Source organism: Aythya ferina (assembly GCF_964211825.1).
Source record: "Aythya ferina genome assembly, chromosome: 1".
Classification (NCBI taxonomy): Eukaryota; Metazoa; Chordata; class Aves; order Anseriformes; family Anatidae; genus Aythya; species Aythya ferina.
The window spans coordinates 193,350,049-193,369,672 of record NC_140296.1 but is presented as its reverse complement, the minus strand read 5'-3'; the positions used below and the strand labels follow the sequence as shown (position 1 = coordinate 193,369,672).

At 42.6% G+C, this 19,624-nt stretch overlaps 1 protein-coding gene across 3 annotated transcripts in view; it reads left to right on the top strand.

Annotated features, from left to right (window-relative positions):
* The window catches only part of LHFPL3 (LHFPL tetraspan subfamily member 3), a gene marked incomplete at its 5' end in the record, with an annotated part of 249,687 nt that overhangs the window by 181,481 nt on the left and 48,582 nt on the right, over window positions 1-19,624 (top strand). The window lies entirely within an intron of this gene.

Sequence of the window (19,624 nt, the reverse complement as noted above, 5' to 3'; positions counted from 1 at the left end):
TGCTAAGTACTGTAGATTACAGCATGAACTGGTTGGATTTCATATTTCAAAATAATTTGTATATCAGATCCTGTTCCTATGATCACAAAAAATTTACGAAGACGTCACCTTCTTCATGTTGACAAGGAAAGAGGATCTGGAGGCTGGTGACATCAATCCCCATTATGGCACACTATATTATACTTAGATTATTTTTTAATATTTTTAAGTTCCACCTGAAACCAGTCATATTAGTCTAGCACTGTACAGCACCTACTAAACCTGCGTTACATTTTCTCCAATAATTCTTCAGAATATCCTCTTAAGCTCTGCATAGCATTGAGGTCAGCTTGTGTTTGTCTAGACCTATATTTAGTTTCAGCCATTAATTGAGGTCCTCCTCAAAAAAACTTGCTGAGAGATAAAGCACTAATCTCTTCCAAACTAGGCAATTATAATAAATAATGTCTATTGTTCAATTTTCTCTTCCCTGCAGATATCCTGGACTGTGCCTCAGTTCCACCTTGCTTCTCCTTTATTTCTTTTCTTTCTTCCCTATGCTTTCATACAGTATGCATTTGTATCCCAGTTTCTTAGCAAATCTCTTTATTTCATTTTTATTTCTAGTCTTCAACTTTCATAATCCCACAGCTATGTGTTTTCTCAATTTATATGTGCCTAATAATAGAAGAAATGATTATATCATCAGTTAAGCAGACAAAAAAATAGAAGCAAATGGGAAATTTTCTGTTTGGTGGTGGTGGTGTGTTGTGTTTTTTGTTGTTGTTGTTGTTGTTTGTTTCTTTGTTTAGTGTATATCTTGTATGACTTTATAAACTCTAACAGTAGAAACATTATAAATGGTATTGTAATTCGTAGCCTGCTTGGGAAGAGGTGAATGTTATCATGTAATAAGTATACATCGGTTTTTATGGCTATCACTCAGATCAAAACCCTCTGCATTGACCAATTATTATTACTTTTTTCAACAGGAAAAGAATGCAGCAATTCAACACTTGTCCAGTCTAGTTAATGCATTGTGACGTTTTTCTAAGAGTTGAATTTGTGAACAGGCTAGTTTTGACAGTTTGAGACACTTGGTACTTTTCATTTCTAAATCATAAATTATTGCATAGCACATATTTGATGAAAATTGCCAAAAATTGAATCTAGAGGATGATTGATAGCTGAAAAATGTAGAACAAACAAATAACAACAACTACAAAAAGTTGGGTTCTGCTCAGCTGTTAGCAGATGCCAATAACAGAAAAATCCCTATATCTTAAACCTTTACTAACAATCGGTCTAAACAATCTCACTAGGAAGACTCAGAAATGAATGGGGAACATATCCATCTTTGAATGCCTTCATCTTTAGCCTCCTAACTTTAGATATCTAATACCTATTTCCAGAATACACCTAGACATGTCACTCAAATCCTTGAAAATCTGGTTGTCAATTTGGAATATCATACACCCAAAAAGTGAATCATCTCGAGGTCTCTTCTGAAGGACAGTAACTGCTTGTTCTCAACAAGACTGACTTTGTAGATCAGGCATGTGATGGAGATGGATGCGGTGTGAATATATTATGAGACAGCTGATACATTTCCGGAGAGCTATGCAGTAGAGCCAGAGATTAACTTTCAATGGCTTGTACCAATGCCTTGGACAGTACAGCAGTCTCTGCACTCCCACTTCATCTCAGCATTTAAAACCTGTCGAATTAGTAAAGTGAATTAACCTAGTATGTGACACTTCTTTCTCTAAAATTTCCAAGAAATTTAGTCTACAGTGATTATGATTTAGGCACTGGAAGGCCACTGGAAGGTCTTCCCAGAGACTTCTCTAGACTGAGCAACCCCAACTCCCTCAGCTTGTCTTCATAGGAGAGGAGTTCCAGCCTTTGGATCACCCTTGTGGCCCTCCTCTGGACTCATTCTAATACCTCCATGTCCTTCTTGTGCTGGGACCCTGGAGCTGAACCTAGGCACTAGGTGGGGTCTCATGAGGGCAGAGCAGAGGGGCACAATCCCCTCCCTCACCCTGCTGCCCATACTTCTGTTGATGCAGCCCAGGACACGGTTGGCTTTCTGGGCTGCAAAGTGCACATTGCCGGCTCACGTTGAGCTTCTCATCCACCAGCACCCCCAGGGCCTTCTCCTCAGGGCTGCTCTCAATCCATTCTCCACTCAGCCTGGGTTTGTGCTTGGGATTGCCCCGGCCCCTCTGCAGAACCTTGCCCTTGGCCTTGTTGAACCTCATGAGGTAGCACAGGCCCACCTCTCAGGCCTGTCCAGGTCCCTCTGGATGGCATCCCTTCCCTCCTGCGTGTCAGCCACACCACACAGCTTGGTGTCATTGGCAGACTTGGTGAGGGAGCACTCAATCCCACTGCCCATGTCTCTGACAAAGATGTTAAACAGCACTGGTCCCAGTACTGGCCCCTGAGGAACACCACTCATTACTGATTGCCACCTGGACATTGAGCCGTTGACTGCAACACTTTGAATGCAACCATCCAGCCAATTCCTTACCCACCGAGTGGTCCATCCGTCAAATCCATGTCTCTCCAGTTTAGAGACAAGGATATCATGTGGGACAGTGCCAAAAGCTTTGCACAAGTCTAGGTAGATGACTTAAGTTGCTCTTTCCCTATCCACCAATGCTGTAACCCTGTCATAGAAGGCCACCAGATTGGTCAAGCATGATCTGCCCTTAGTGAAGCCTTGTTGGCTGCCACCAATTACCTCCATATTTCCTGTGTACTTATCATAGTTTCCAGGAGGATCTTCTCCATGATCTTGCCAGGCACAGAGGTGAGATTGACTGGACTGTAGTTCCCTGGTTCTTCTTTTTTTTTCCTTTTTAAAAATGGGGGTTATGTTTCCTCTCTTCCAGTCAGTGGGAACTTCACCAGACTGGCACAACTTCTCATGGATAGTGGCTTAGCAACTACATTTGCTACTTCCCTCAGGACCTACAGATTCATCTCATCAGCTCCTATGGACTTGTGCACCTTTATACATGTATTCCTTAGAGTGTCTCCTACCTGACTTTCTCATACTGTGAGTGGTTCATCATTCTCCCAGTCTCTGCCTTTGCCTCTGGGTCTTGGGCTATGTGGCTAGAGCTCTTGCCAGTGAAGACTGAGGCAAAAAAAAGTAATTGAAATAGGAGTTTTCAAAGACTGGTTCTTAAAATAATCAACAAAGTCAGAATTCTGACTTTAATTCAATAATGTCTTCTTGGTTCCTTGTAGTGCAACGGATACCATCTGGATCTCAAAACAAGAAAAACCCTATTATAGAACCTTTTCTGACAAACTGCACATTAAATGAGCAATAGTATTTCAAGATACAAAGCCTTTTAATGGATGGATGTTGAATTTAAAATTTTGCTTTATTCCAGTTATTTTTTTATGCTAGCTCATTTCATTTTGATATCTTAAAGCAAAAATATCTGATTTTTCCCTCAAAACAATTTCCTTATGGAATGACGCTGCTTATCTGCCCACCTGTTTAGTAATCCTTTTCCTTGATAACTTTTAAACTCATCATGGAATTTCAACTAAATTTGTCAAAAGTTTAACATCTTAAAATACCTTACTCCCAGAAGTGTTCTAAAGATCAATGGTTGGATAAAAGAGAGAGCATTAATTAGCAATCACACTAAGGGAAAGCCAGGAGATTCAGCGCTTAACAGCACTTGGCTGGCCAAGTCAGCACAAATCTCATTTCTAATATGCTGCACTGCCTGCTGTGTCACTATCGTCTGTCAAAATCAAGTTAGGTTGAGTATATGAAAACATTGCAAGTATTTCTGTGTGGGTGTATAAAAACACAGGGAAAGTGGAATAAAACCAAGGGTCCTGTGGGAGAGAGTCTGTAAGGGACATTTGGGGCATGGGAGCATGGAAAGTTGTGGGGACGCAAGGGGAGCTGGAAGTACTCATGAGGGAGATAAGTATCTTAGGTAGAAAGTACCTGGGTGTAAGAGGAAACAAGGTATTGACATGGGGGGGTCATTGGGCTGTGGTAAAGGAATTGGGTCATTCTCAGGACACGTAGAAGAAGGAGGACATGCTGTTCACTGAAAGCCAGGCTTCATTAGTTTAGTGTAACTGCTTTTGCAGCATTGGGCTCATTTAAAGCTGACCAATAAAAAGACTATTCAAGCATCTAAACAATTGAAAATGTATCTCATTAAATATTTTGGTTTAACTGTAAAGAAAACAATACAATAGGAAGTGATGAGGCCACTGTTTTTCAAAAAAAAAAAAAAAAAAAAAGTAAAATTGTGTTTTGGTTCAGACCCAAACTATTTTTTCCACAGCTTGCTTCAGCCAATGAAGTGAAAAAATGGTTATTTACCTAACAGTTATATCTAAAAATATCTGTAACACAGGCATGGCCTGTACCTTCCGCTACAAGCTTAGCTGTGGGGACAGCTCCCAAAACATGCCAAGGGACCAGAACTTCCTATTAAGTTCTGGCCGATAGGATCTCAGGCTGCTCTTCAGAGAATTTGTTTCCTTGTTTGGCTGAAGATAAACAAGTTAGAACCAAGCTACTTGCTTCCGCAGATTGCAAACTTCCTAGGAGATGCTATCTTTTCAGCAACCACTGTACGAAACTTTCCTGAAGGTCAGTGCATACAAAATAATCAATTCTCATCTCCAGATTACATTTTGCATTGCCAAACACTGCTAGGGTTTATGAACTGGCTTCATGAGAAGAAGTCCACAATACTGATTGAAGATGTGATGCTTACTGCTGGTGACAAACTCAGTGGGGTATGGGCCGTGCCTGGGGAACTTCAATCTTCCAGAAAATTGATATTAACTCTTCCTAATGAGCAGTAGGCACGTAGCACCCACAGTATAAATGGTTTGTGGATAAGCAAAAAGCTGTATTCACAAATCCTGTCAATCAACACTTTGCAGCAATTTTATTTCAAAAACACAAAGATAGAGAGAGCTGGTCCAGGAAATTCAGCATTTTGAGGATGCAGCATTTCTTTTGTCACAACTAAGGAAAAGGTGGGATGAAGGCAAGTGCCATTAGCATTCAGCCAAGCAGCTCTGCACCAGCGTGGTAGGGCTGTGCTGTGCTCAGCTGCTCCGCTCAGGATTTGGCCACCTTTGAGACTGAGCCTGTGCCCAGAACCTCCCACAGACAGCATGAGGCAGGAGTGTCCAGGAGAAACCCCCATCATCTGATCTTTGCTGACTGCAGCAAAGTACTGTAGCCTCTTCAGCAGTGTGAGCAAGACCAGCATCAAGTCCTGTCATCTTGTGCCCGCTGACAACGTGGAGACAGTTTTGTCCTCCTGAAATAAAAATCTCGTTATTGTCTCTTCAGCTGATGAACCCTAGAGACTGATCTCCAGCCTGATGGTAATTCCCAGTTCAAAGCATATAGAAAAAGTTGGGCAGGATGCAAATTTGCACTGAGAAAAACAGAAAACAAAACAAAACAAAAAATTGATTCCATTACTTTATATGCTGAGGCAGTTTAGGAGTATGTTAGATATGTCAGACCTTAGCCTGTGGCATTGTATTTCCCTCAAGCTTTGGAGGGAAGGACATGATGACAGCATGGGGAGGGTTGGAAGTGCTGGCCCATGAAGGGCCATGAGTGGTTCAGGTGTGAAGGCAGCTGGGCCAGCATGATTGCATCCCAGCAGCAAGCCTGGAGACAAGGAGCAGAGTCTCCAGGCTTGACACAGAGTCAAGCTGACAAGGCCATGTTGGTTTTAATCCTCATCTAATGTCTGCACAGCACCTTGTGCCAAATGAATGAGCTCTGCTCTCTGCCTTTCAGTTTCTGGGTGTTGTTTCCCTCCTCCAGATATTACTGAGATGCTGTTTCCACCTGGCAAGTATTTTATGTGTGTGTATCACATAACAGAGCGTGATGCATAAGTCTCCTAAATCAAAACAGGACACAGACATGGGAAACAGGTGTTTGCAGCTACACAGGTGCATTATTGCAGTGCAGTCAGATCTAATAAACCCTGCTGATGTGCAAGATTTGCAGGCTTACCTGTCTTTTCAGATGCAGGCATCTCCGCAGTGCCCTCTAGGCTGTGTCACCTTGTGTGATGCAGAAAACCCTATGCCTTCTGGCTGCCACTCTGCCCATCCCTCTGCAACTGAAAGACATGCTGTTGGGTACAGGAAAGGGAGAAGCAACTCACTGCCAGCATAACTACCATTACCTGCATTAAAAACAAATGCAGCTTAGCACTGATTTTGCTCAAGCCACCACAGAAGCAAAGAGGGGAAACTGGAAGCAGTCCCCACCTAGAGGCTAGAGCAGAGAACTAGGGAGTGGAGAGACTGTTCCCAATTCTATGTTATTTTGTCAAAGCACATAGCTGTGCCTCAGTTTCCCTGTCCTGCAGAGGCTCCAGCACTCTTTACTTGCCTCCAGCATCTTCTGCAAGGGTTTTTCAATCAGCGCTACTGAAACAGTTGGTGCTCCTCATGAAGAAGATATGATAAAATTGCATATTACCATGAAAAACAGTTTGCTAAAAATAACTCTCATGAAACATCTGTCAAATTGAGAAAGTTGAAAGGCAGTGCTGTTTTAGTCAAGGCGCCAGACTCTGTGCTCCAGCCTGCTCTGCACTTTTGCTTTTTCACTTATGCAAGCAGCAGCCCCAGAATCTGTGCCATACTGGGGGGAAATAAATAAATAAATAAATAAACTCCACACATTACTGATCAGCAGCTTCAGCAGGACCTGTGCATGTTGAGGAACTCATGTTGCAACAGTTTTGGCTGAGTTACTTGAGAAATGCAGCAAGAAGGGCTCACCAAGATGCGTACTAATAGAAGCTGTGCAGTTGTTCTGATAGCTCGGTCTTTGTTTGCTGCAAACATTCATGTCAGCAATCAGCTTGCTCACAATAGACTTCAAGAAAGTCCAGCAAAAAAATGTTGCAAAGATCAGTCTGTGTAAAGGTTTTCTCTGTGGCTTCACCTTGTTAGATGGCAATTTTTTACTTTTCTCTGGAAGTTTCCAGTATTTGATCAGGAAGAAGAAAAATGCCACATGAAGTTAGGGGCCACCCTCCCCAAACAAATGGGAACAGCAGAAAATTGAGCAGATCAGAACAGCGGTAGAAGCAGGTTAGACGGTAACCAGTAAATGTGCAGAAATCAAACCCTGTCACCACCAAAATCACCAAGAGAAAACAGGGAGCTAAATTCACTGAGTAACACATTCATTCAGAGGGTTCCTCACTCTCTCAGCTCTGCCTCAGGGTATAGGTCGTGCCATGATTATTGGAATGTCACAGTAAAGGGGGTGAATGGGCAATGTGAAGGCATGTTCCGAACAAGGCACTGCCCTATCCATCAGGAGGTGTTTCCAGCCCCTGGTCATTATCATTCTCCATTGGCAGGTGGATGGATGTCTCTCACTAATAGAGTTCTCTCCTGATGTATTCATCTGGATTTTACTGCAGGCTGTATGCATGGCTAATGTTTTAGTAGCACTTGAAACCTCAAGCTTGAACAGCCTGAGTATTATAATACATATCATTCCATCCATATTTTTTTTAAGTAACAAGAAAGTATGAATTGGTTTGAAACCAATCATTTTCAATGCAAGGAAATATAGCTTTTCATCTGAACCACTATTATTTTCACTTTGTGGAGAGGAGAAGCAGCTTTTTCCTAAGACAGCAGCAATACAAAAGTAAGATTTTGGTTCTGGTGAAGGAACATAAAATCAAGATATTAGATTGCAAGTCCATTTATCTTTTGTATACATGCTTTTAGTCTCTTAGAATATATATCCTCCATTAGCAAATTTTCTGTTGTGGCACAGTAGGGTGCTTTGGATGCTGTTCCGGATAGTCCTACTAATCATGTCCATTGTACGGGAGCTGGTCTAACAGCTCATTACCAGCAAATGAAGGCAGTCCCATTTCCTGCCCAGCCTTACCGCTCTGCCCCAAAGTACAAGCTCCATCCCCCTGCCTTGGTGGCTGCTGTGCTGCATGTTGGAACTTACAGACCAGGAAAAGTGAATACATTCCAGTTGTGTTAGCAATCATTTCAGCTCACAGAAAGGTCACACCATCTCCAGCAGCACCCAACTGTAGTTGCACAGCACATGGTCTGCAGGCTCTGAAGGGACAGGAGGAAATGATAGTCAAATGTCCCCTTGGTGACAAGCTGTTAGATTGCCAAGGCTGCTTGCAGGCCAATGACATAAGATACCTTAAAAGTGTATCAGACCTTTTGGATAGACTGGCACATCCTTAAATAGTCATTGCCTGTTCAACAACTAGTTGAACATGAGCCAGCAGTGTACCCTGGCAGCCAAAAGGGCCAGCCATACCCTGGGGTGCATCAGGCACAGCACTGCCAGCCGGGTTAGGGAAGGGATTGTCCTGCTCTGCTCTGTGCTGGTGCAGCCTCACCTTGAGTTCTCTGTGCAGGTTTGGGTGCCACAGTGTAAGGACATAAAACTATTAGAGAGTGTCCAAAGGAGGGCTACAAAGATGGTGAAGGGTCTAGAGGACAAGATATATGAGGAGCAGCTGAGGTCCCTTGGTTTGTTCAGCCCCGAGCAGAGCAGGCTGAGGGGAGGCCTCATGGCGGCCTGCAGCTCCCTCACGAGGGGAGCAGAGGGGCAGGCGCTGAGCTCTGCTCTCTGGGGACAGCGACAGGACCCGAGGGAACGGCATGGAGCTGGGACAGGGGAGGGTCAGGCTGGGGGTTAGGGAAAGGGTCTGCACCCAGGGGGTGGTCGGGCACTGGGACAGGCTCCCCAGGGCAGTGGGCACAGCACCGAGCCTGACGGAGTTCAAGGAGCATTTGGACAACCCTCAGACACACGGTCTGATTTTTGGGTGTTCCTTTGTGGACCTAGGAGTTGGGCTCAATGATCCTTGTGGGTCCCTTCGAACCCAGGATATTCTATGACTGTGTGACTACATATTGCATTGAAGGTATTACCCAGCTGTGCCATCTCGTTTGAGGCACTGTTAGGAGGAGCATTAGACTTTCACCCAGGTAGCTGCACAGACTGCTTCCAGCATTTGCACCTGCTTGCTTGAAAACTCCTTTCACTGTAGTTAACTGCAATGCCAATGTGTGAATGAAACTAGGTCATGTTTCTGCAAAATCTAAATAAGGCATTATTAACACATCCATCAACTAGCAAGGTCGTGATACATTTTGCAAACTGTTCATTAATTCTGTACAAAAACAGTGACAGTTACAATGCTGTTTCCACAGCTGGGGGTGAAGGATGTCTCATATGCAAACCTACAACATATGTCTGGTTTGGGGATTTACCACCCTTTCCTTAAAATAAGTGAAGTGTAGATGAATGTTGGAGACATTCACCTGAACTCTTCAAAACAAGTCAGTAATTATAGCTATTAATCCCATTTTAGAAGAATTTTGTGAGTTGTGAAACACTTTTCAGTGTTATGAAATAGATTGTCTGATCCACTTGGGAGCTAATAAAACTCATCAGCAATAACACTTTCTTTCTGAGACACATCATCCTGTCTCAGAAAGGTACATGAATCCAAGAACATTGCACCTGAAACCTCAGTGACTTTACCACAGCAGGGGCAGAAGGGATGCAGAATAAGGCATCAACTTTCTGAGGGTAGAAGGAAACTCAAAGTCCTTCATGGAGGGGGATCAGCCTGGTGGGGAGTGTGATCCTACCCTGCTGAAGCCACCAAGAGCTTCTTCAAGGAAACCTCAAGGAGACCCCAAGGACAGCTGGGTCTGGTCAGCATCAAATCCCACTGTATGAAATAGAGAGTTCAGCCACATTATAAAGACACCATTACCTTTTCAGTGCAGAAAGGAGTTAATGTGCTTTATAATCACATCTTAACTTAATTTCCCTCAACTTTCCTCAGCATCTGCTTTTAAGCATGCCCCACCTGAACGCAATCATTCCATATTGGTACCACACAATTTAGTGCAGCTGATTCCTAAAAATACTTGGTGTCACCCCAACAATTTTAACCCTATATTCAAACTTCCATGATCACACAAGGAAAGCTGTGACATACAGGAGGAAATATTTACAGGCACTCTGGTGCTCACAAGTTATGGTTTCAGAGTTATACACGTGCCTTCTTTCAGTTTAAAAAGGATGCATATAACAGCACTACAATATTATTACACATTGTAATTACACAGCCTAATTACATGATTATATGTCTTTACACTAATTGCACAATTAAAAACCATTACAGAAATTATGTGAATGTTTTTGAATCAATTAAAATATGTTTAAACCCATCGAGCCACTTAAAAATATATATCAAGGGGGAGCAGGCAAATCTGCAAAATTCTTAGTATGGTACCCCATTGTACCCTATGAGAGAAATGCTGCTCCATATTTCTTGGTGCTGTTTTACTGTCAAATGAATGGGAATGTGGAAAGTCAAAGGTAAATGTTGAAAAGAACCATTCTGGGCTCCATATACTCAAGCACAGTTTTGTAACACTTTCTAGCATGGTTGCTCCATAGCAAAAGATTCAAAGGCAAGAGTTAGTGCCTGTGGCTTGAGAACCTGGAGAAGTTGTGTCACCTGAATGGTGGTTGACTGGATTGAATCCACCCTTATCTTTTTGGGCTTTGATCCAAATAGGAGAGTTGTGAACACATGCAAAGGGCAGGAAATTTTCAGAACAGGACTATGTCAAGAGATCTGGATAGAAAATAAAAAACATGTAGGGCCTAGTGCCACCAGGGAAGTTGAGGAAGATGGAGAGGAGGCCGGGTTGGGTGCTGGCAGCAGCTGTGGTGCAATCACATTTTCCAAGGGAAGATGCTGGAGGCCATCACCCAGCTTGCAGAGTACAAGCACAGACATGTACATAGCTTTTTTTGGATTCACAACATCTGGGTGCCCTGCAGCAAGGAGCACAGCTGCCACCTCACACCACCGAGGAGGGTCTGCAGAAGACAGGAGGATGGCCATTCTGCTGTTAGCAAGAGGCACAGGAGCTGTGTTTCTCACACAGAAAATCCCATTTTCCAGAGAACATCTGGCAGCCTATTGATGGGAAATTGCGGAGAAATCATCTTTCTACTGGGCATGCTTTTGCTGTCTGGAAACAAAGGCTTAATTTTTCAGGGCTGTCAATGTAATATTTTTCTGTAAGCATTAAACTCAGCTGAGAAAATTCTAAGCCCTGAGACATTTCCAGAGTGAGAGGGAACATGACTGGCTCATTTATTCCACACCTTGCCAAACTGCAGTCTCATTATGATCACAAGCATAGACAATGCATAGGAAACAATAATTTATTGTTTTGGTCTTTATCTTGCTTTATTTCTGTTTAAGCACTGAGGGATATTAATGTACCCACAGTACTTGTGCATGGATTAACAGCAGATCAGTAGCCTAATTGATGCAGAGTTAGTTGTAGGCTCCCAGCCCGGCCAGCAGTCAATGAATAGGTATTTTTCTAGTGTGAGCCTGCTTTGGGGAATCCCACTCACAGACTTTACAGTTTGTCTTTACGTGTGAAAGTGAGAACATTATTTAGGCTTTGATAAGCAATGCCTTCTACCTGCAGCATAACCATTAGAAGCTCAGCAGATGTGTTTCATGAGATGTATAACCCTTTCAAGCTCCTTTTTATCCTGAAGGCACAATAAAACCTTCACACAAGATAAAGATAGTGAGTATAACTTCCCTCGTTTTGTTCAGTCTCATGTAAATTTGTTCTGTTTACAGTTCATTTTGCAGTTTCATTCTCCATTCAGTCCATATGGTTATTTTGAAATATCTATATCAGTGTCTCCCCGTATATATCTCCCACTCCATTCTTTACTTTTATTTTCTTGAACAGCAGGGCTTCTCTGTTCAAGAAGCTGTTTCTTTTTCCTCTTCATTTCTCACAGTTCAATCATGTTCTCGTAAACTTTGGAAGATATCCCTGCACTTTGCTGGCACGGACTAAGGTGCATCCCTTGTAAGTTCAGACAAGGCTCAGCCTCCACTACCTGGCATGATATAAGTTGTTCTCCCTATCTTTGGTATTTCCTAAAGCAGCAAGCAGATGATGGAGTTTATATGCTGGTTTCAAGCACATTGTACCAGGGAGCTTATGACATCTGTATCCTTCCTGACCCTCACAGGGCCAGCAGAACCAGCTCTGCTTCTTCTCCTGTCTGACCTGAACAGAAATATTGAATTACCAAGATCTGAATTAGGGCTGCTGTCCAGTTCTTTGGCCCATCTGGGGGCTTCAAACCTCCATTTCTACCACAGTTCAGGGATGTAAGCATGTACCAAACAGAAGGGTCAGAGTAGCTAGCAACAGAGAATCAGCAGCACAGGCTAAACAAAAGGGTACATAAATCCATCCTGGTTAATATTTGTGAATGATGCTTACATTGTTACACCTACACTGCTGTAAATTTTACTAAATAGAGGATGGGCCACAGGCTACCCTCGTTTTTCCATGATTACAAGCTGTGATCCCATTACCAGGTAGCTGCAATGTAGAAATACTTTCATTTGGTTCTGTCTTGCATTTCTGGTATGTCTGTACTGCAATAGCATGGCCAATAGCAACACACCCTCTAACACAGTTCACATGGGATTCAGCTCCAAAGCCACCGGTATGTAGATGTGTACACACATGAGGTACCTCACATCATCAAGGGAGAACTAGTCAGCACTTGGCAATGGAGAAGTCCACATTGAAGTGTCCAGTGCCATTTGAGATTCCCAAATGGATGTGAAATATCCACACAGTGTTTTGGGAATGAACTACCATCTAGTTATACCTATTTTCATCCACTGGCTTTTAAAGGACCCTGGAGGGTTAGCTTTGATCAGATTTCTGGTCTTTAAGCAATTAATGAACACTGCAGCCTTCCTACCAGTGTAAATAAAACTGAAGTACAAAAGCAAAGCCAGCTCTTCCATCAGAGAAGGACCACCTGAAATCTGCTGGAGTGCACTTCTTCCACATCTAGTTTAGACTGTCTGGCTACATTAGTAGCAACTATATTAATAATAAACATGGGCATGGAAGGGGCTGAAGCACTGTCCTGGGCCATCCAGGTGGTTAGTGAGCTGTTGGCACATTCCCTGGCCCTGTTTTGACCCATTCTGGTTATCAGTTTCTAGGAGATGGTTTCGGAGATGACAACGGCCAGAGCCATTAGGTGTTAGCAAGATCATTTTGGATGGAGAGGATCTTGAGGGAGGCAGGGCTCAGGGAGTAGAGAACAGATGCGTGTTGTGCTGTGCTGCTCGCCCTCAGGACTAGAAAGCAGGACTTGTCTGGTTTTCATTCACTGGTACAGACATAACCCCATGTCCTAGCTTGCAGATCTGCTCTGGCAGGCTGTGTAAATCCTTCCTACATCGCAGCACTCTGTGCTGCTGGGCTTTTCCTGTTGTTTCTGCTGTTTCATTCCCCACTCCAGCATGCTCTGGTAAATCACCCTCCATATCCTCTCATGTAGCTCCTGCACAGTCCCCCCCAGCAATGTGAACAGAAGATTCCCAGCCTGGCCCTACACCACCACAGTAAATACACACTGCCAATGGCCTAAAACCATCCCTCTTACTGGAACTTACCTTTCTTTACTTAAGTAACAAAACAACATAAACCTTAACCTGATCTTTCTCTTGACCTTGGCAGTTTTCAGAGTTTTTTCCTTCTGCAGGGCTCCCAGGTTAGCCTTTTGGACAAGGGCAATGGGCATAGAAAACTGTAAATTAAGTATGTCTAGCAGGCTGGCCCAGATTTAGGAAAAAAAAAAAAAAAAAAAAAGAAAAAGAAAAAAAAAAGTGAAAAGTAGTTGGAGATTAAGCCAAAAAGAAAGAATTTGTGGTTACATCTGCCTCACTGAAAGATAAAAATGTTTCATAAACATAATGACATGTGGAAACCAAGTTAAATTAGGCATCAAATAAATCTGATAACATATGGTTACAAAGAAAATTGAAAAATGAAATATTTCAAGTGGCAGTTTTTTCAAATGAGAGATGTACCAATTAGTTTGGGGATTGCAGTTTACTGTGTGGCTTCTGTAGGGGACAGGAACAGGAGCAGGGGAGCTCACAGCACCTTGCAGGCATACACTCATGCAAAAAGAATTTCCAGAGCCAATTTTTGAAGTACACAGAGCAGGACCCATCCTTAAATATCTGCCCCTGTCGAGTCATCAGTGCTGGACCAGGAGGTCCTTTCTCAGTTCAGATGCAGCACTAGCATTAACATCTGCCCTGTGGTACTCTCAGATCCTCCTCCAGCCTGGTCATCCATCAGTGTCAGTTCTGCTTTTCCCCCCAAATTAGATTAATCTGTCATTCTGGAAGTGATAACTCAAACTATTTTCATACAGTTACGCTGCAGATAAAACGTCTGAATAAATTCTTTCTCCACTGTCTTATTTTACACCTCTGTTCCATATGGATGTCAGTGACTACAACAGGCTAAGGCTGGACCAGGTCTGTCCAGGCCTTCTTTGTCTGCACAAATTTCATTAAAACCAGGCTTTCATCCATTTTAGTTCCTGAGTGTCACAATACAATTTCTTCAAGGGTTAGATTGTGCCAATTGCTAAATATTCCACCCTATTTAGCATCTAGACCAGAAAGCAAGCTGAACAGTTGAAACTTTATGAGGCAAAGTGTCTCCCTGGCATCATGTCCATCAAATCCTGGAAAAATTGCCCCAGTGATACATTTGACCTATTAACTAAGGACATTCAATACAAGCCTAATTGATTTAACATGTGTGAGTAGGCAAATAATTTGAAAGGTTCTGCTACCAGAGTAATTTGTGGATAAATTCTGTACAATTCTACTATGTAACTAAATTTGGAAAATAAGTTCCTCAAACTACATTTCTGGCGCTTGGTTTCCTGTCATTGGTTTTGACAGGTTACCTCCAACAAGGTTTTCAGCCGCTCCACTGCATGTGATGTGATTTCTTAGTATTTTTGTAGAAACCTCCAAATGGTTGAATGCTCCTAAGGAAATTTGGTACTTGAGCAAGCAGATCATTAAATCGCAAAGCACACATCAGCCAGGCTGAAGACAGACCACGGCTGACCTTTATGCTTTTTGCTGCTTTTCATGGTTCAACAAGTGTGTCATATGCACAGACCATAGATAGTATTGCTTCTAAACACAACTGAAAATGCAGAGGGAAAGAAAATAATAATAATAACAAGTGGAGACATTTTTTCCCTGTTGGGACTCCTGCCAACCTTAATATGAGCAAATATATTTTTCCAGAAGAAATAAAAGAAAAAGTTTTTCTCTTTCTAAATAAGCGTAATATCAAGGGGACGATGCAGTGTGAGCACAGCAAAATACAGTCAAGCTTTACTTTCTATTAGAAAAACAAATAATTTATGACTTGAGGAAGAAAGTGAGTTTTGCTAAGTTATAGCTATTTTGAATACTATCAACTATTTAAGGTTAGAAATGCATTCTTTGCAGATAGAAAGGTTATTTTTGATAGTGGAACACAAGGAGTGATTACAAATCAACTTTTATTTTTTGGACATTTTTTTAATTTAGATTTCAATATTTTTCTTCTTTTTAATCCATCTGCATTCAAAAGGTAACAGCAATCTAGAGAAATTGGGATCAAATTTAGAAACCTCAAGGTTATCTTAATGCCTATATTCTATTATTAATGTACATAACCATTTTGTTGTGTGTGTTTTTTTTTTTTTTTCTAATCTGCTAGCATTCAGGAGAAATGCACTGAAATGTAAAAATTCTTCTCAACAGCAAGCAACAAGATTTTCTTGACATTAATTTGTGAAGGAGAAACCATCTCTAAATAAATTTTTTATAACCAAAGAGCCAATGCTCAGTTTGATCCCCTGTCATTCCTCAGACAGAAGTGAGGCAAAAGTAGCCCCAAGTGTTCACAAGCCTGATACAGCACTTTGTATTCCAGGAAAAAAAGAAAACCACTATGGGCTTTCTCCAACTTAAAACTCTGAAAAAGCAGAAAATCATCTTTCTCGTTGAGGTCAAATTGGGTAGATCCCAATCCACAGTAAGTAAACTTAAGGCATTTAGGAGTTGGGGGTTTACAGGTAGCCTTGAAGCCTGGTTCCCCATCAGTCTAAAATGAGCATCCTGGGTTCCAGCCTCGCCTAGAGGCAGAGCACACCCAAGGGTGAGGTGCCGACAGTGCTATGAGGAGCAGTGCTTTGAAACTTGTCTGAGGGACCATGGATCTGCCAGTATCAGTCAACAGGGAAGACAGGCTGAGGACCAGGCAGCACTTGGTGAGGACCAAAACATGTCTACTCCCCTCTTACAAGTGGGAGACGTGTCGGGGCTGGAGGTGTATGGAGATGGGGAGGGGATGTATCAAGACTCTTGCCCTGCCAGGGGCCTTGGTGGGGAGCGAGCCCCTCAGGCTGGAGAACCAAGCAGGTGGTGGTGGTGGCCACCCAGGCAGGTAGGCCTGCTGTGCCCCACGCCGGAGCTACGAGCAGGCTCTCACTGATCGAAACCCTTCCACTGTGCAGTAAATGAGCTCGCCGTGCTGCAGCTGGTGTCCGCTCAAAGAAATAAACTGAAAGCGGTAACTTTGCCGGGTCCCTGCTGCCTCTGCTGCTTGCAAATCTACGTTTTATGAAGCCTGATCACTTCAGTGGATGGCCTCTTGACCCCGGTGTCCATCTATCACACCAAGCAATGTATTTGCCAACAGGAGTATCCAGTTGGACAGTCAATCATTTAATAAGCTTTTCTTCTTACACAGAGTTTATTGATTTTTCTCTTTTAGCAATAGCAAGAGACTATATTGTCAGAGTAGGTGTTCTGCAGTTCTTGCATCCTTTTCCACACGTAGCCTTTGTTTTATTCCCCTCTGTACGATTTCCATCATCCTTTATTGCCACAGATACACTTTCTGTCATCTCTATGCCCCAAAGCATCTCATTTTCTTTTCACTTGTACCTTGATTAATGTCTTCATAAGTTTTGCTTTCCTCTTCCTCACTGTGGAGTAGTTGCCCTAGATGGCTCTTTGCTATGAAAACTTTTTTTTTTTAATTGTCATTAATTTCCACTTCTCTGTTTCTCTTTGGCAGTTCCAGTTATTTTATCTTGATCTTTCTATTGATTTCTTTATTTGACATGTTAGCAAGGCTTTGTTTAATTGTTGTTAAATCAGCTGATTAAATGTTCCTCTCTACCAGCTAAAATGCAATGGTTTTAATTGCCCAGAAATGTACAGTTAGAGTATAATTTGCCCTTCATTTCTGATTGTTTAATTAGGACTATTATAGGAAAGTCAATGGATTATACCATGGCCAAACTGATATAGGCTCACTAGAGACTGCAATCAAGCCGTTCAATTTTCAGTCAAATAACTCATTCTCCATCCTTTTGAAAATGCCTCACAGAGCCATTAGTCTTATTGTCTGTTAGCCTTCTCTATTTCCTTAAAAAAATAAATCAGGGAATATTTCTGAGCTTAACCACCAGTGAGTGGCATTGCTCAAGGAACAGCTTTCTCCTTTGTAACTCAGCTACCTGTGCCCTTGCATCCCAGGAGCAACTACTTTCTCTGGAAAGTAAGAGAAAGAAAATACATGAGGGGTCCTAGGGGAAGGAATGTGATCTGCGGAGGAGAGGGGAATTTTGGATTTCTGTCAATATCATTATGAGAGCAGACAATTACCTGCTGAGCATCTATGGGTGATCAGCAGATTACCAGCAGAGATTGCTGGGAACCACTTATGACCTGGAGGAAAATTTATTTTCCTGAGGGCTGAGATCCTGAAGGGTCTCAGAAATTAATTTTGGGATAATACAAGGCACTGCAATTTGAACTACAGGCCACATCCCTGTCTTCTCCAAGGGTTATTTCAGCCACATACCATTGCACTGTTCAAATTTTCACTCTTCCTTCTATAGCAAGCATATGGAGATTTTGACCATTTTTTTGAACTTTGAGTAAGGGAGTCACCATCATGAAAAAGTCTAGAGGCATCACGCTAGGATATTAGAATTCTCTTGTTTATTCCCAGCTGGGCTCAGCTCTCACTAAAGAGATGCCTTTTTTCAAATAAAATTATTAAAGCTTGAAACATCGTTCCATGATGCAGTCAACTTCCTTTTGCAGAGCCAAGTGTGGGAGTTAATTTTTGCCAGCTTTTTGCCATACGACTGACAACTTTAAAAAATAAAATAAAACAATAAAAAAATAACTACACCCAATTTCAAAGAAGGTGGGGATTCTTGTTTTGCTGCAGGCGATGTCACACCCATCTTATTTTGAGCTTTTTAGCCCCATTGAGTTCAATCCTGTTGCAGATTGAAAACAGTGTGGTTGTATTAGAAACCATTTGCCAGATGCAAGGGCTCGGCCGCAGCACAGCACGGCTGGTCTGGCTGCAAGCACTGGCTCATGGGAAGAGCAAGCACAGCTGAGCTCACCACCTAAGTGAGGGTGAAGCTCTCTAATAGGCATGTGAAGGATGTTGTTGTTCCACTGGGGAAAGAAATAATTGTTTATGTCTGTGGAACATGGTGAGATGGAGAGAGAGACGTGGAGGGAGGAAATGTATTTTGATTCAGAAAAAGTATTGAGTTTCAGATAGAAAAATGAACAAAGGATTTTCCGTGCTGCTGTGCATTTTGGAAATGGGCCCAAGGCACAGCCAGACAGGCTTTTCCTGGGAAATCCTGGTGTGACCATCCTGATGGAGAAGGAGGAGGAGGAAAGCAGGGGCCCCTTCTCCCCACACAGCCCCAGTTGGTGCACCAGCCCCTGCACATGTCCGGATGGCTCCAACAGGACTGCAGGGCTTGGAGGTGGATTTTATCACCACTCTTTAAATCTGACCCGCCTGTGCCCATCTCGGGGTGGGCTGAGACTTAACACATGTATATGAAAATTATCGCACTTTAAAAAGTATCATGCCATCTTCCTCAAGCACTGCAGACGCTTTCCCTTCCCTGAGCAGCTTGTTTCCAGCCCTCAGTATTAATGTGTTTTGCCTAATTTCCTCTTCAGATATATCTGGTTTCAGCTTTCAACCATTCATCCTTTCCCACTAGATTAAAGGGCTCTTTTCTCCCTGTGAAGATAGTTATTCACTGTAATCAAGACCTTTCAATCTTCTTTTTGATAAGCTAGACAAATTGTACTTTCTAAATCTCTCTCGCCGTTACGTGCCTTCTCCAGTCCTTGCCCCACTTTTGCAGTTCTGTGTGCCTTTCCCAGTCTTTCAGCACCCTTGGTGAAACATGGATATGACTGCACACAGCACGTGCACGTCAGCCTCAGCACTGCCAGAGAGGAAAGCCAGCTCCTGCCTCTGGCCAGCATCCCGTGTTTATCCCCCCAAGGTCTCATTAGCCTTCTCAGATATAACAGGGCTTGAGGTTTCATCTTCTTATTATTTGGCCTCTAAATCCTTCCAGGAAAAATAGCACCTAACAGGAGTGGCCATTATTTCTTCTTTCTTGGAGCTTAACTCTGTGTTTGACCGTTTTTAGGAACAGCAGACCCAGCTGGCCAAGCAACAGGGTCCTTCCCTTCACCATTTTACATGGCATCAATTCTTGTGTAAGCTCCAGATTTTGTCAGCCATCATCTAATGTGGCATCTGATGATGAATAGTCTTAGGTCTA